This window comes from Vigna unguiculata, chromosome 10, assembly GCF_004118075.2.
Source record: "Vigna unguiculata cultivar IT97K-499-35 chromosome 10, ASM411807v1, whole genome shotgun sequence".
NCBI classification, from domain to species: Eukaryota; Viridiplantae; Streptophyta; class Magnoliopsida; order Fabales; family Fabaceae; genus Vigna; species Vigna unguiculata.
In genome coordinates this window covers 23,137,781-23,153,547 of record NC_040288.1, presented here as the reverse complement: position 1 = coordinate 23,153,547, position 15,767 = coordinate 23,137,781, and positions in this window count along the sequence as shown.

Here is a 15,767-nt window from a genome sequence, read left to right as displayed (position 1 = left end):
GGAAACCTGGATTGTTTTGAGCACGAAATCTCGTCCAGGCGAGGAGTTTGGTGGGTTTAAGCGAACCAGGGTCTCGATCAGGCGAGACGGTCTCGCCTAAGTGAGATGTCGCGATCAAGTTGGATGTGTTACTTGCCTTGTAGCTCAAGTGAGATTGAATTGGGTGTTTGGGCGAGAGATGATCTCGCTTAGGCGAGAGGATCTCGCCTAAGCGAGATAACGTGATGAGGTTGTTGTTTTAAGCTCGCTTAGGCGAGGTTATTTAGCCTAAGCGAGACTGATGGCTTAGCTTGGGCGAGTGTCCCTGGCTTAAGCGAGTTTATGCGAATTGCCATGTTTTTGTGTGCTATTTGGATTGTTTGCTTGTTATTTCCTAAAGGATGGGAAGTATATGCATGTGGTTGTGGTGTCTAGGCTTGACGGACTAAGTCCAATAGGGGTCTGGATGTGCTTGAATGGTTGAACGCATGATGGGCATGGAACTGGTTAAGTTCCCATCGGCTACTATTGGGCGAGGAGTCCTTAGTATGGTGATTACATGCGTTGGACGCACGATGGGCAAGGAATTGTGATGTTCCCGTCGACCACTATTGGGCGAGGAGTCCATAGTATGGTGATTGCGTGCATGCCAAGCTTGAACCCTAAACCCTAAACCCTAAACCCTAGGTCCAAGTTGAGAAGGCTTGGATGTTTTACTACAGACGAGGAGTCTGTAGGGCAGGACTATGAGCGGGATAGGCTCATAGGGTTGGACCACGAATGAGTTAGTTTCGTGGGAGCACAATGAAGTCCCAAGACCTAGTTTATGTATATGACTCATGAAGGACTATGAGGTCATGGTTGGGTAATTTGAAAAGCATGAAATATAAGTTATGTTATTTTGGGATGGGTGACATATTTATTTCATGTATCTGTTTTATATATTGTGCATAGCTTACCCTTTCTGTGTGTGTGTGGTGATGATCGGATGACTTATTATCCGGGAGCAGATGATTTGACAGGTGGGCCAAGAGATGCATAGGCTCGGAGCGAGGGATAGTTAGGGATTTTGTTTATATGTATTATTTTGATTTTTAGTTAAATATGTAACCCTTTGGGAGCCATATGAATATTGATTTAATTTTATAAAAATTACGGACTCCTAGTTTTATGACATGTATATGAAAGTTTTAAATTTCTCGTATTTTTGGGAAATGATTTTATATTAAATGCGGTATTTATGTCTATTTCGGATTTTAATTATTAAATATTAGTAATATTCCTTAGGGATGTTACAGATTGCGTGTGTGCCTGGGTCCGAGCGAGGAAGACTTGGATGTTTGACTACAGGCGAGGAGTCTGTGGGGCAAGACTACGAGCAGGATAGGCTTGTAGGATTGGACCACAAAAGGGATAGTTTCGTGTGAACACAGTAAAGTCCCAAGACCTAGTTTCATGCATATAACTCATAAAGGATTATGAGATCATGGATGGGTAATTTGAAAGAATGAAATGATTATCTATGATATTTCTTTTGGGATGGGTGTCATATTTATTTTATCTATATATGTGCATAACTCACGCTATCTATTTGCGTGTGGCGATGATCGGATAACTTGCTATCCGGGAGCAGATGATTTGACAGGTGAGGCAGGAGATGCTTGAGTTCTGAGAGCGGGATTACATAGGGACTTTTGAAGACTTTAAATATTTTGATAGTTTCCATGTATTTGAAATAGTTTACCATTTCAGTTACTTTTATGGTTGTAACAACTTTTAAATCGCGAATAATTATAATATGTGCGATTATATGGTTTAGTTTCCCGCGTTTTGGGAAAGTAATGTTATAAATGAGGTTTGAAAAATTATAAATATGTTTTCTTTTCTTTCCTTCGCGTTTTATTCTTTTATTTAAAGTAATATTCCTTAGGGATGTTACAGCACCGAGTGATGAAGGGAATTTTTAATAAAGCAGCACCGAATATACTACACTCTTGAGGCCAAAGCCTACTTGCAAGATATTGCAAACAAAAACAATTCCATAGGGAGGGGCACTCTAAACCAATTTGATACCTGTAGCCATGCCATCACTACACCGACCTCTAAAAATTATGGTGTTCTTTTATATTCCAAATTCCAAAATCCAAACGCACATTTAAACTTTCACTCTAATTCTTCATTCCAATGAATCAACACACATATGCATTACATTCTTATTTAAACAATCATAAACATAAATCAAGTATCCTCAAAATTGTGGTCTGCAACGTTACTAATCACATTCATTGCACGTATCACACTTAATAGTTTCTGTTGTAGAGTGATTGTGATTTTACACTCTTCTCCCCACCACATCTCTGTAGTCAGTAGTACAAAATTAAGAAAATGAATCAAAATCAAAATTTTGCTCTCTAATTTTTTCCCCTTTCTATCAAAAGTTATTCTTTGCGTGCCAGCTCAAAGACATAATCAAACCAACATACAAACAAAACAAAACCATCAATCAATTAGCGCTCCAGAGAGAAAGAGAAAAAGCTCATACCTAGCAATGGCTCATACTCTCGTAAATGCCCCAAAAAACCGACAGCTTCAATGGAGGTGGTTCCAACAATCCAACGACAACTTCAACGACAGTGGTTCCCCAAAAAACCCTTACCAATTACAAAACGAGAGTGAGAATAGGTAGAGGGATAAAGAAATCAAATCACAACTATGGGTAGTGCGGCTTCCCACTACGACGATGACTTCGACGGAGAACGCGCCAACTAGACAGAGATCACTAATTTCGATTTCACCCAACCCACAAACATGACGGCAAGGTCAAGGTAAGTTTTTGAAAAAATAACAACTAACTAATATGATCAAATGGATGTACTTTTCTAGATCAACGACATAATTTGATGTTATTTATGTCCTTATGTATAGCTTACCTAACTCCGACTTATTCTCATTCTGACATGGCCATGCCATTTTTGTACGAACAAACAAAACAATAGAATTGAAGTTCAGTTTCTACCACCCTAAATTTAGTCAAATTCTTTACCAGCACGTTTCCATACAACTGGTTTTCTCTGTCTAGAGGCCGATGGTTTTATGTAACCAACTCATGGGTTCATTGATTCCTAACTCATGTAAAGAGGCATTTACTTGTGTGGTTAAATTAATTATGATCGGAAATTCACCATCTTTTTTGTCAATTTTTTTATAAAGTAATGATCTTAGAATTTTCTTGACATCGTGGGTTAAAGATTCAACACAACACTAAAATTAACTAGAAGTAGATCTATTAGTGGCTTTCAACTTTTCAAATCCGTGAAAGAATATAAAAATAATTTAATGAAAATAGTAAATATTAGTATTGAGAATGTGCAAAAGTGTCTATTTATGTAATACACAAGGTCAATTTATAAATTTATAAGTCTTATCATATAACTTATAATTTATCATCTTATAACCTATCAGTTAATAGGAGTTGTATATATATTATCGATGACTTTTTTTCCGTTGAATACAATATATTTATGTACTATACCTAGGCGAACTTGGTTAACCATACGACCTAACCTGCCTACCTATAGTCCTATAACGAAAACAATAGATGGATAGTTAACTAAACAAGATTACATATCGGCCTGGGCCGCCTACTATAAAAGGTTACATTGTAATAAAGGGTTGTTAACTTCGAACTTAGGTCCCTCGCAGATATCCATAACTTGGGCTCAAACCAGGCCAAGATAGAGTATGAATATTGGCCCAAAATGGCTTAAGGGGGGCCCAACCCAAAAAAAGAGAAAGACACAATTAATGACTCTGTAAATACATGTGGACCCCAACAATTAAAGGTACGCTTTTATTAATTCCCTAATCTGAGATTTGACTTTTGAGAACCTTTTGCTGACTTGATCGTTAGAGCCCTTTCCGTAGGTAACCCCTTAAGTGTCCAAACCGCCTAGGTCAAGAGATGATATGTACACGTCAAGAGGAAGCCAGTTCGACACCCTTTCCCACCTGTTCATAACCCACTTCACCGGTAGTTGCCCTCATCAAGCTACTCCCATATCCCTCCTCAGCATCAAACAGGAAAGAGAAGACGCTCAAGGCCTTTATAGACCACTTCAACAAGGCTGCCCTCCGAATGCCGAACCTCACCCAAGAGATGATCTTGCAATGTATGGCCCTTACATTGAAACCTGGTCTGTTTGCTGATAACGTCTATCTTCGACCTCCAGCCTCCATGCACGAACTTAAACTGCGTGCTGCGGATTACATCCGTATGGAGGAGATGAAGACCTTAAGCACCAACTTCTACACTAACTACACACCCTCAGCCGCTAAGATAGACAAACCATCCTCACTGAATCTAGTCCCAAAGAGCCTAGACCACCACGATTCTCCAAATACGACCCGCTAAACGTCCCTAGATCACGACTTCTCGATGAAGCACTCTAGGCGGACCTCATACCACCACCACGTAAAACCTTTAATCCCTCCAATGCAGATATGACAAAGCATTGAAAATATCATCGAGACAACAGTCACACCACATATGAGTGCAAGGCACTTCAAGACAACATAGAAGAATTGATCTGCGCCGGCCACTTCCGTCATTTCGTCAAGAGAGATGGAGTATTCCTCTGATAGGACCCTTGACAACTGACACCCCTCCACCTACTTCCATCACTTCTGACATAGTCTTAGCAATGTTCATCACATCTCAAGACTAGGGGGCTACCATACCATACCATCACGTGAGAGCCCTTTCTGCAGGTAACCCTTTAAGGGTCCAAACCGCCTACGTCAAGAGATGATATGTACACGTCAAGAGGAAGCTAGTTCGAAAGGTCAAGGATTGAGATAAGACATTACTTGTGTTCCCTACCATCCCTTATTTGTTTTATAATATGTTAATTTTGTATCAATATTTTTATTTTATAGACGTTGATTATATTTATAAAAATTTGAGGGTTGAATTTTCTATAGTGCGTGAGTCAAGGCTTTGCAGAAGTAATTGATGAATTGAAAACTTTCAAACTGAAACATAATTCGCAGTTAATAAATACTTTTTATAAATTTTTACTAAAATCGTGTTGACTATAGTTTGAGTTCATTTTAGAGTGTTAATATAACAACAATTGTTCTGATCTCTACACCTTAAGTTAGAATTATTTTCTAACACCGTTCTTTTGATTCCTTCAACGGCGTTGCCCTAGAAAGGTTTCTTTTATTCTGCTGCCATATACTTTTTAAGAATTTAGTTTTAACTATTTTGAGTGTATAACACTTTTTATTCAACGTTGGTTTAAAAAAAGTAAATAATATAAATTATTCCCTTAGAACAATTGAGCTAAACTTAAGAAAGCACTTATATGGACTCCGTTGTGGATTTAGATTTTTTTAAATTTAAAATCATTGATTTGACCATTACCCAAATAATATTCTTTCTAGATTTCTACGAATTTGAGAGTTATTTTTGGATGGTTTATACCTTATTAAATATATTTATAAGTTAGTTTTTATCACACTACAAAATATATTTGGTGTTTCGGTGGAGTCGAATGTCCACTTAAAAAATTTGTTGGTATGCTAATTTCAAAAGATCTCTTCAGAAAATTTGTTCGTCAGTTTATCGGTGAATACCTGTTAAAGGTATTTCGATACTAAAATCAGTTTGATCTCGATCGATCAAAGCAATTAATATAGTAATAAATGTATAATATCAACAATCATATATTTGACCTATATTTATAGATTTCTTCATAGAGTTTTTTACATGGACAACCTATTTACTAGAGGTGGTAATATGGACTGGCCTAGCCCGCACTTGACCTGCACAATGCGGGCCAGCCCGCCCTGCCCCGCATTTTCAATGCTGGCTGAAAAGTCTAGCCCGTCCGACATAAGTGTGGGCTCGCAAGCCAACCTGTTTTTTTTCTTTTTAAAATTTTTAAAATTTTTTAATTTTTTTAAATTCTTATGATAAAGCTTTCAATGTTCAAAAAATTGGGAAACTTTATGAAGTTAACAAAATTAAACAAAGACGTTAGGGAGTTGGATGATAAATTTATAATTCAATATTTTCATCATATTCATATTCGTACTTTGACATACACGATGTATTCTTCAAACTCTTCACACAATGTGTTGTTATTTGAACCAAAGATGATATCATCAACATACACTTAAACAAGTATAACATCACTTTCATGCTTTCTAATGAAGTGTGTTTTATCCACTGCACATCTAGCATAACCTTTTGATAAAAGAAAGTTATGTAGCCTTTGATACCATTGTCGTGGTGCTTGTTTCAAACCATATAAGGCCTTTTTCAATTTGAAAGCATGGTTAGGATAGAGATGATCCTCAAAGCGAGGAGGTTGTGATACATACACTTCTGCATTTAGAAAACCATTCAAGAATGCACTTTTCACATCCATTTAATGCAATTTAAATTTACACATGCAAGCATATGCTAAGAGTAATCTCACAGCTTCTAGCCTAGCTACAGATGCATATGTTTCATCAAAGTCAATCCCTTCTTCTTTATTATAACCTTTAGCAACTAGTCTAGCTTTGTTCCTTACAATGTTACCATCTTCATCAATTTTGTTTCTAAAAGCCCATTTAGTTCCAATTATATTCTTATCATCAGTTTTAGGCACTAGAAACCACACATCATTTCTTGTGAATTGATTGAGTTCATCTTGCATAATAACAATCCAATTACTATCATTCAAAGCATCATTCACATTTTTAGGTTCAATTTGAGATACAAAAGCAACATGTTCACAAAATACAAGTCTTCGTCTATTAGATACTCCCTGTTTGATATCACCTATAATGTTGTCCTTTGATAAATCTCTAGGATAAATCCAATCTTTAGGTAAGTTGTTGTCTGCAGCTTTTTCAGTATACTATTTTTCCTTTTCAGCCGATTGATTTCTTGCAATAGAGGGCTTTTCTACAGTAGAAATTTGTTCCTGTAGTATATCTTCTTCATTTGCATTCTTTAACCCTTGATCTTGCAACTTTGGGTTAGTTTCATCAAATACAACATGCATGGACTCTTCAACAGTCATTAACCTCTTGTTATAGACTCTATATGCATGACTTTGTATAGCATAGCCTAAAAAAACACCTTCATCCGCTTATGCATCAAATTTGCCAAGACTTTTTTTGCCATTGTTTAAGATGAAACACTTACATCCAAATACTTTTAGGTGACTTAAAATAGGCTTCCTCCCTTTGAAAAACTCATAACAAGCAATATTGACCACATCAGCCAAAAAGTACTTAAGTAGTGAGTTTTCATTTAACATAGTTTTAGCTAGTTCCTCAAGTGACCTGTTTTTCCTTTCAACAACACTATTTTTTGTGGGGTTCTTGGTGCATAAAAATTATGCTTAATTCCATGCTTTTCACAAAAGTTCTCAAATCTTTCATTTTGAAATTCCCCACCATGGTCACTTTGAATAGACACTATCTTAAAACTCTTTTCATTTTCAAGTATCTTGGCAAGTCTTTTAAAGGCATGAAAAATGTCATTTTTGGCAGCTAAAAACAAAGTCCAAGTGTACCTAGAGAAATCATGAACTATGACTAATGCATAAAGATTACCACCAAGACTCATAGTTCGAGATGGAGCAAATAAATCCATGTGAAGCAACTCTAAAGGTCTTTCAGTTGAAACAACATTTTGGGTTTAAAGAGATCTTGGTTTGTTTTCCTTTTTGAAATGCTTCACACACTTTATCATTCTCAAATTTGAGTTTCGGTAATACTTCAACCAACTGTTTTCTATTCAGCAGATTGAAATGTTGTATGTGTATGTGACAAAGTCTCCTATGCAATAGCCAAGTATCATGCTCTTCTATAAGCAAACAATGGATGCTAAATGATGCATGATGCAGATTAAGTAGGTATATATTGTTAGCTCTTTTTCCTATCAAAACAATGGTACCACATGCATCATATATAAAGCAATTTTTTTGGATCAAACATGACTTTAAAGCCTTTGTCACATAGTTGACTTATACTTATCAAATTGTGTTTCAACCCTTCTACTAGCAACACATTCTTGATGTTGAAAGAGGATCCATTGCCTATGACTCCATTTCCAAGGATTCTCCCTTTGTTGTTGTCTTTATAGGTTAAAAACCCTTCCTTCTTCAAGTCCAACTTTGCAAACTTGGTCTTATCACCTGTCATATGTCTCGAACAACCAATATCAAGGTACCACAAATCTTTCTTATAACCTTTTATGACTTGTAAAACATATTTGGTTTACTTGGTACTCTTTTATAGGTTGGGTCCATCATGGTAATTCCTTTTTAGATCCTTTTGGGATCCATTTCATAACCCCTGTAGGAACATCATATTTTCCAGCATAGCAGTTCTTAATAACATGACCTTTTGCATACAATAGTTGCAAGAAATGAATGACCTATCATTTGGCTTACTTTTTGAAGAGAAACTAGAGAACTTCTTGGTTTTCTTTTGGAAAGTAGGATTGTAACCAAGTCCAGCTTTGCTAAACACATAGTTTTGAGAACCAAGAACATCTTCTAAGTTTGCTTCCCCTCTTGTGAACTTAACACATGTTTTCAAAAGGTATTTCACTTGATTTTTTAAAACTGTGCAGTTTTAACAAGGTTTTTCAGCCGACTTATTTCCAAAACAATTGGTTGAATTATTTTAAATTGTTTCCAAATGTTCGAAATCAGTTTTTAAATCAGTTGTTTCTTTTTCCAGTTAACCGACTCTATTTTCCAACCAATTGTTTAAACCTTTGAATCGATTGTTGGATGCAGAAATCTTATTTGCTTCATTATGCAACTCTTCAAAATCATGCAACAGTTGATGGTAGTCATTTTTATCTAGAGAACTTACTTGACTTGAAGAGGATGACTCATAACCAGCCATGAGGCACAAATTAGCTTCTTTATGTGAAGAGCTACTTGTTGAATCATCATTTTCCTCCCATGCAATGTATGCACGTCTCTCCTTTGGTTTCTTCTCCTTTTTCCTATCAATATTCTTCTTATTTTCTTTGTTAGCATTTGGACATTCAATTTTGATATGTCCTTGTTTTCCACAATTATTACAAGTGAAATTACAAGAATTTAATTCATTTTGTTTGAAGTGTACCTCTTGAGATTACCTTTGCTACATTTCCTTTTGAGATACTTACTAAACCTTTTGATAAAGAGATTCAAGTTCTCACTATAACTTGATTCAGCCACCTCATCCTCGGGTTCCTCATTCTTCTTGGTGCTAGTCTTTAAGGTTATGTTCCTTACCTTTTTCTCACTTGACTCTGGTTCATTTAGCCTTTGCATCTCAATCTCATGCTCCCTAAGCTTACCAAACAATGCAATTGTATTCAATGTAGATAAGTCTCTTGTTTCTGAGATAGTCGTGACCTTTGGTTGCCAAGATCTATCAAGACACTTCAACACCTTGATGTTTAACTCCACTTTGTCAAATTCCTTACCCAAACCTATGAGATGGTTGACTATATGAGTGAATCTCTTTTGTACATCCAATATAGACTCTCATTGTTACATCTTGAATAGCTTATACTCTTGAATTAAGGCATGCTTCCTTGCTCTCTTCACGTCATTGGTTCCTTCATGAGTCACTTCAAGAACCTCCCATATCTCCTTGGCACTCTTGCATTGTGAAACACGAAAAAAATCATCAACATTGAGGGATGACATGAGGATATCCTTAGCATTGCAATCATATTAAGCTCTTCTCCTCTCTTCCTCAGTCCATTGAGTCCAAGGCTTATCAACCTACACATTTATGATTGCATCCCATATCCCTTAATCTATTGATTCAATAAAGATTTTAATCCTAATTTTCCAAAATTGGTAATTAATGCCACTAAACATAGGGGGTCTATGAATGGAGGCACCTTCAGCAAAGGGTAACTTGTTTTTAGCCATTTAAAGCAGTTCAAAAACAGAATTAGGATCTTACTTGAGCAAATTTCAAGTACCTAGCTATAGATACCAATTGTTAGTTTTGAAATGGTTGAAATGGCAAGAAGGTGGGTTGAATTGGCTAGTTAAAAAATAGAATGTCTTTGAAGGTTTCAAACTATTTTAATTTAATCAATTCGATCACCAAGTTTGGATGCAAAAACCTCTATACAATATAGTTTCAATCGGTCAAAAATAGAGTTAGTCGATTGGTTTTACTAGACAGAACCTGTACTAGTATAATCAATCGATTGAATCAGAAAAACAGTCGACTGAAATACTAGGAAAAATGTATAAATGCAGATTTACAATTTAGAGCAGGAACAATGTAAAAGAACAATCAAGACAGGTTCTAATTGATTATGCAAACATGCTTAGTACTGCAGATGCCATCAAAATAGTCAAAAATATAAAAAAGATGGTTTAAATCCAAATTCTTTAATCTTTAAATCACAATGCAAGAGAGAAGGGCTAGAGAAAAGATTACAGTACAACATTTTTATACTGGTTCACTCAAACCTGAGCTACATCCAGTTTGTCAAGGCAACCCGAGCTTGACTTTGCACTATTTCAAAAGATTTACAAAGTTTACACTCTTACACTTTCAAAATAAGCAAAACACACACCAAAGACTCTTGAATCTACACAAGAATCATAACAACACAGTAAGACACCTCTTGCAAACTTGGAAAACCACCAAGCACACAAAAATCTTGAGAAAGATCAAACCTTAGTGGTAACATACCCCTGCCTACCACAAACACCTTCTCCAAGCTTCAAACACAAGCTAAAAGTTCCAAGAATTCATCCAAGATCAATCTTCAATAGCTGCACTTTGAATGATCACGAAAGAGAGAGAATTATAAGGTTTCCAGAACAGTTTCGTGCTCGAAAATGGTCTAGTTACCTCTCTTTCGAAAATCACAATAATTATAGTCAAACTGTTATGAAATTCAACAAGTTGATTTTCAACTCAATCGATTGATTTCACTTAACTTAAGTGAAATCAGTCGATTAAAACATAAATCAACTTATTGAATAAGTCACAGTTTAGAACTACTACAACTAACCTTTTAACTTGTTGAAAATCCATTCAATAGATTAAAAGACACATTTTAACCTATTGTAAATTATTTTAACAGATTAAAAAACACAATAAAGACCAACTACATAAAACTAATGCTACAAGGTCTACAATGTGAATTATAAACATCAAGCATTATTTCCTAGTGATTAATCCATGTGGAGGGCATACGTTTAAAGCTTGTCAAACATGAATACCATCAAATCTCCATAACTTCATTAATGAACGCATGATTCCAAAGCAATGGCTCTAAGTAGTTCAACAAAGATTCATTAGATCCTCATGAGACACACCACCCAGGCTTCACATGTCAACATTAAAGTCCACTTAAACGATTTGTTAGTGCACTAACTCTAATATGATCCTATCTATGTTCAGGTAATATGTTTGTCAGTTGATTGATGGGTATGTGTTGACATAGGGTCTACTTGGTCACTTTGAGCTCCTTCCGGCACAACACTACTATTCATGTTCCTAGTGGACACCATATGAGTTTTGGAAAAGGATTGTTCGGCCCCACGGTGGGCGCCAAAATGTTTCGGGTGTAGGGTCGAACTTGCCCTTAAATAATTTATTTGTATGCTAACTCCAATACGATTCTCTCTATGTTAGGGTAATATGTTCATCAATCGATCGATGGTATCTACTAAAGGTGCTTTGATCTAAAGTCAAATCGAACTCGATCGGTTAAAGTAGTTGATGTTATAATAAATTCGTAGTTAACGTACCAACAACTATACACTTGACCAATATTTATAATTTTGTTTATTGATTTATGATTCGGAACGACCTAATTACGATCTAATTCCCTTTAAACTTGTTTACTGTCTTGCTTAGATTAATTATATGTTTAACTAATTTTAGCGATGACTGATCAATTTTCTTCTCAACAATCGATCGATCATTTCCTTCTTTGTTTGGTTGTACTGGTATATCCCATATGTTGTTACATTTAGAATCCTTATTAGTCAAACAAACTTGTTAACATTACCACATTCATAATAATAATTCCACTATTTGGTATCATAATTTTATTTCAGAAGTAGATTTTAACGGAATGGTAAAAGAAATCAATCATTATTAATTTCTTGTTCAGGGAAGTGAGAATTTTGACAAATAAAATTATTATCCTATTTAACTCATGTGAAATTAGTTTAAATCATAATAGTAGAAAAAGTCTTCAATTGATTAAAAACTTGGAGAAAGATACCTTGCTTTGTCATTCTTATCTTTGTTGTCGGTAACCTTTCAGGAACTCCAATATTCTAGCGCTCATTGGTATCAGGTTTGTAATCTAGTGATTTTAGTATGTCTTCTTTGGGGAAGGGTTGATGGTGATATGTCGAGACAAAGGTCATTTTCTGATGTCTCGTCCCTTTACTTTTATGCGACTCAATTTGGACTCAATTTTGGAAAATTTGATGCAATCAGGTTTTGTTCTGTTAGTACTATGCTAACAACATTATAGATGGTGTCACAATTCAATTTGCGGTTTATTATATTTTTAGTTTTTATAATATTTTTTTCTTTTAATTTTTCTTTAAAAATTAAAAATTTGTTACGTCGTGTCACGTGGCAGTTACAATGTGACGTAGCAGTGGGAGTGCCACATGTCATTGTTACGCCAAGTATCATAACCTTCATCTCAATTTGGTTCCTGTATTTTTATTTTGTCTTAATTGAGTTCAATTTGTTTTAATTTAGCAATTTTGTCCCTCTCCAATTTGAAAGCAAATTTAATTTTTATATAAATATTAAAGAAATATTTGTTTTAATTTTGTTAACTAATTAAGTTTATTTAAATTTATATTTTACATTGAATTTTATTTAAAATTGTTTAGAGGTTGTTAATAGAAAGTAATAATAGACAACAAATTAAAAATTAATTTCAACTACAAAATATGTTAAACTTGTTTATCAATTGCAATTCATAAACTAAAATGAATTTATTGGCTTCTTTTATTCTTTCAAAATTTATATTTTACAATGAACTTTATTTGTATAGATATTTTATTCATCATACTTTAATATTATTTTTTTATTTGAATTTATATTTCAAATAATTGCATAAAAATATTTATGTTGGTTTAAAATTAACAATTTTTATAAATTCAAAATATAAATTTTTAAAATAATTTTAAACAATTTTATAACAATTTAAAACAAACAAATTTAAAATTTAAAAAGCAATTTTAAATAAAGTTCAATTTAAAATTAAAATAAAAATAAACTTAATCTTGTTAAAAATATTTAATAAAAATATCATTATTAAGAAAAATATTTGTATAACATTTATATGAAAACTAAATTTGCTTTCCATTTGGAGAGAGATAAAATTGCTCAATTTTAAAAAAAATAGGATTGAATTATGATAAAATAAAAATATAGGGATCAAATTGATACTAAGACGATGACACTTGACGTGACATTGACATATGACAATGTCTCTACCACATCATATTGTCATTGCTAGGTGGTAATTTTTTTATATTTTAAAAAATTTATAGAATAAAATAAATAAATAAAGATAAAAAAATATAAAAAAAAAACACAAAATGATACGTGACACCTCTTTAATGTTATTAGTACCGTACTAAGAAAGGACCTCCTTGCCAGGGGCGGATCTTAGAAGGATGGGAGGGGGCCATGGGTCCTATATGTTTTCTCATAACCACTGTTTATCATATATTTTTCTATTAATAATTACGTCTCTCAATTCTCAATTAGATTTTGATAAATTAATTTTTAGTCTTAATTTTTTGTAAATAGGTATATTGATGAAGAATAAAATAATAGATTCATTTTATTAAGCATAATAATAAGGATCCAATTGTTGAATTAGATGAATGCTTTCTTCAGATTCAAAGAACTATAGGTGGAAAGTTTCATATTAATTATTTTTTAAGGAAAATGTTCTCAAGTATGGGAATATCCAATGAGGGGGAAAATATCAAATTAGAAAAGGCTTATTTATAACAGTTTTCATCTCAAATACAACTTTAAAACTATCATTTTTCTAAAGAGAAACATACAAAGAGATTTCAATACTAAATTATATATACTTTTTTTATATTAGCGACAATGATTAAATATATAAATTTTGAGTATATTATTTTGGGCACTACAAATTTTTTTATCCAGATTCGCCACTTTTGCTTGCATGAAATTTCTCAAAAATAGGGACCAGATTGAGACGTATAAAAATAAAGAGAGTTATTTGATATTTTCCTACAAAATGGGGATGAAGGAGATTATTTAACCTAAAATTTTTTGTTTCCTCGGTCTCGACGTGATATGTTGAGTATGTTTCCTTACTTGAATTTTACTAATCATCGCCTACTTTAAATATATATATATATATATATATATATATATATATATATATATATATATATATATATTACAGGTGTAATGGCCCAAAGAAAGTGGGGGTTGAGGGTGTGTTCCACAATTTGAAAAACTAGATACTCAAGGATAGCAAGAAACAGGGAGAAGGGTCCTCGGTGCCCAACCTAAAAGGCCATGTGGACACCTATTGCCCTCAAAGGGCCCACAAAGAGAACTAACCTTCCAAAATTCAAGGAACTAGTGTAAGACACGAGGAAATCAAAAAAATTAAATAAATAATTATTTAATAAAGGCAGGTAGTGGGAGCCTTTATGATTTTAAATGCTAACTTTCATGACGTGAAATTGTACTAGCTCAAGTGGTTGAGAGTACTTGATTGTGTCGAGAGGACTTGAGTTTCAGTCCTATGTATGCCATTTGTGTGATTATTTTTATTATATGCTTGATCATGATGGATGGTTAGAAATTCCTAGGTGTATAGGAATTATCACAAAACATGAATTGGTTGAATGGTTGTGCATTGATTTGGTAAGTGTATAGTGGTGAGTTCGAATCTTGGTTAGATTAAAGCCATAATATATATACTTTTATGCTTAGAGAACGAATTTGGGGAGATGAAAAGCTGGTGATAGGTTCCACGATTTGGACACAGACAAAGGGAGAATAACTTAGATCAAGGAGAAGGCTAGAACATTTTTTTAAGCAAGGAATCCAGGTTAGGGGAGTTCCACTTTGTGTTTTGCTTTTAATTGTATGAATATGTGATGTATGAAATGCATGAGATGTATTGATTATGCCAAAAATTTACGTAAGTTCGCGTTTCTGGAATTTCCAGAAACCTACTAGCAATGTTGAAGGCCCGCCAGGCGACTCATGTCTTCAGAGTCTTTTTTTTTAGGTTTCTCTATGCATCGCCTAGCGGCTTTGTGTTGCCCACCATGCGACACGAACTGGCTTGTCCAGTTTCTTCTGATTTTTTGGTGTTTTCCGTGATGTTGAGATGCCTAGATTGAATCTATATATAATTGTATGACTGTCAATGTGACTAGATGCCTAAGATTGCGGTATTTGATGAAATTGTATGATCATGGCCAAAATTGAGGGTTAGGATTTATGTTAGGATTGTGGGTTGCGAAAGAAAAAGAAAAAGAAATATACTTTTTGGATATGATTGGTGTGTCGTTTTGTGAAATTTATCTTAAATTGAATAAGCCTGAACTATATATGTTAATCGAACACTAAAACATGCCAAAACGCACGACGAAACTGATAGGTGGGGATTGAGGGTTCGTGCAGGTGCTAGAAAATCTAGGGATTTCCCATAATTTATATGCACCGCCTAGCGATACATGAACTGTCGTGAAGCGGCTCAT